Below are 2823 nucleotides of genomic sequence, written 5' to 3'. Positions count from 1 at the left end.
TAATTTTTTTTAAATTGAAATATGCTGGGTTAGAAATTAACATTGCCAACTCTGTGCTTTACTCGCTTTGACCAGTTACTCCCGGATGATACTAACTGTAACACCCCACAGGAGTCTTGTGTTTTTTTTTGGTGCAGGTCCAGGGCACCGTGCTCCCCTCAAGGCCCTCACTCCTGACACCAGCTGGGGTGCCCGCTTCCAAGGCCTCACCTCTGACCAGCCGGGCGCAAATCCGAGGGTCTCCGCAGGCTTCCTCGGGCTCCCTAAGTCCCTAGAACAACTCAGAGAAGCCAGGAAAACATGAAGCCTGTGCTTATAGTTTTATGAGAGCAAAAGGACACAAGCAAAGTCCAGCCAAGAGAAAGATGCATAACGGCGAAGCTCCCGTGGTCCCCAGGGGGGCCGTGCCCTCCAGGTACATCCACGTGTGACAACACACAGAAGGTTGCCAGCCAGGGAAGCTGCCTGAGCGTCAGGGTCCAGGGTTTTGATCCGGTTTCATCATGTGGGTGAGTCTGGCGGAATCGGGGGCAGGAGGCCTCCTGCCCGAGCCCCTCCCCAGAGGCGGGGAGGCTGGGCTGATAGCCAGTGACTCACGGCTCTGAGCCTCCAATCCTGTTGGTGTTTCTGGCGTGACGGGCCCCCATCCTGATGGGGCCCGGTGACATCATCTCATTAGCATAAACTCGGGGTGGTCCGCCCCTTCCCCGAATCGCACAGACACTGTTACCCCTGGGGGCATTCCAAAGATCTAGAGGTGCCCCCCGCAAGGAAGGGAGTCCAAGGCCAGCCAGGTTCTTTACCATATGGTGTATGGCAAATGGCTTCCTTCTACTTTATCCTGACCTCGGACGTTTTGGTCTGTCTCTTGTTAGAAAAGGTTAAGCCTCCTACGCTCAGTGCTGTGGCTGAAGGGGCCGGATTTCGCTCAGCATCCACCGGGTGCTTCTGCGGGCAGGCATGCGAGGGCCTAGGTCAGCCCGCTGACCATGTGAGGGGCGGCAGGACGGCCTCAGATCGACGATGTTCCCAGAGCCTTCCCCTCTCTGCCCTGCTCTTAGAACTCAGCTTGTCTGCTCTACTCTTCTTGTCCTGTGGATGTTCTGGAAATGCCCGTCCTGCCCACTCAGGCAGGAGCAGCCTGGGGGGGGGGGGGTAGTGGGGCGTGTGAATTCTGCTTGTGACCAAGCAGCTATGTGAGTGTGCGTGTGCTCGTGGGTGTGCATCGATGAGGTGGGGCAGAGTGCAACCTCCCTGCCCCCCGACCCAGTAGTTTCCATCAGCGGGTGGCAGGCCGGTGACCCACAGTGGACACCCACCTGGCGCTGGCTCACGTGCAGCCCCTCCAGCCCCTCCTGTGCTGCGCTGCGGGCCTCTGCATCCTCCGTTCTCATGGGGCCTGTGGCTCCGAGGTCAGACTGCCTGCTGAGTGACGTGGGGGGGGGGCTGGCCTGCACCTGCCTGTCCAGGTTGGACAATGTAGGCAGCCCCTCTTAACCTGCAGGAAACAGCCTTCCTCGTTAACCAGACCTTGTCACCACCGGCCCAGCGCCCTCTGAAGTCTGTGCTCAGAGAGCTCCAGGGGAGGGGCTGAAGGGGTCCCCCTGTGATTCCCCCACCACCCCCCAGGACCTTTCTCCTTTGTTTGTCTCCCACCGCCTCCTGCCAAGGACACTTGGTGCTCTGATTGCAAGTGCCCGCTCAGATTCGAGCTTCTGACGCTTCCCATCCTCAGCACAGCTGAGCCAGGCTGGAATTTTCCAAAAAGACGTTGCTGAGATCTGAGGGGAAAACAAAGAAAGAGCCATGGAAGCACAGACGGGCCATAAACAGACCCACTCCCAGCGCCGGATCCTGGTCGTCGGCACTGCAGCCTCGTGGCCTCTGTGCCCACCCACCAGATGCCCACCCAGCAGCCTGGAGGCCTCCCTCTGTCCCCCAGCTTTGATGTGGTCACCCCCACATGTCCCCATGAGGGGCAGGGTCCCACTCCCTCTGCACGACAAGGGCACGAAACTCGGAGTCTCTTTGTGACCCCAGTTGAAGTCTGGGAGGGGCATCCTTGCTGTTTTGAGGAGGGTGGGGGTCTGGCTGACTTAGGTTAACCCCTCCCTTCCCACCTCACGGCCCTCAGGTGACCTCAGGAGAGGCTCCTCCCTTGCAGCACACACCTGGAGAGGGAGGGACTGTCAGGTCCAGGGGCTTTACCTGCTCCTGCACCCTTGGACAGCCAGCCCAGTTGCAGGGGGAGCGGGCTCCTCTCAGGGAGGGGAGTCCGGGAGCCCTTCTGCACTCACCATTCTATTCTTTGGACACTTCCTAATGCCCACAGCTGCACTGACCCCGTGTCCCTTCCCTGCTTCCCTGATGAGGGCAAATCGTGCCAAGCCAGGGGGAGAGGCCCCTTCCTCAGGGAGCGCATGGTGCCTGAGGAGCCTCTGCTGAGACTGTGGACCCCCCCCACCCGTACCGTCCAGGTGTGAACTGATCTATCCTTTGAGGATTCCCTTTGAGCCATCCTGCTGGTGGAGGTGGAGGATGGCATCAGGGGGCCAACTGACTGTCCCAGGTGAGGGAGCTTCATGGCTGGAGTCAAGGAAAATGCCAGTAGGAAGAAAAGACAACTCCACAGAGCATTGCTGTCTACCCAGCGGCTTCAGCTTGACAACAGGGAGAAGTACTTGGCCAGCTCCTGTTCCCTGCCGGCAGCTGTGCTTTGCTCACGGCTCACATAACCCCAGAAGAGTTTAAAGACAGCAAGCTCTCAGCACTCCACTTGGGTAGTTCTCAACCGAAGCCAATTCCTTAGCAATTGGGAAAAAA

The 2823-nt window shown here is 58.9% G+C and overlaps 1 long non-coding RNA gene across 2 annotated transcripts in view; it reads right to left on the bottom strand.

The window, feature by feature from the left end:
* Positions 1-1147: 1147 nt before the first annotated feature.
* LOC116640066 overlaps positions 1148-2823 on the bottom strand; it is a 10221-nt gene continuing 8545 nt past the window's right edge. For both annotated transcript variants that reach the window (XR_004300961.1, XR_004300962.1), the window contains exons 4-5: positions 2471-2804; positions 1148-1781 (exon numbers count right to left, since the gene is read on the bottom strand). This is a non-coding gene — a long non-coding RNA (uncharacterized LOC116640066). The remainder of the gene's footprint in view (positions 1782-2470; positions 2805-2823) is intronic.

Source organism: Phoca vitulina, unplaced genomic scaffold (assembly GCF_004348235.1).
Source record: "Phoca vitulina isolate PV1807 unplaced genomic scaffold, GSC_HSeal_1.0 scaffold19, whole genome shotgun sequence".
NCBI classification, from domain to species: Eukaryota; Metazoa; Chordata; class Mammalia; order Carnivora; family Phocidae; genus Phoca; species Phoca vitulina.
This window is presented reverse-complemented; position numbering and strand designations above follow the sequence as displayed.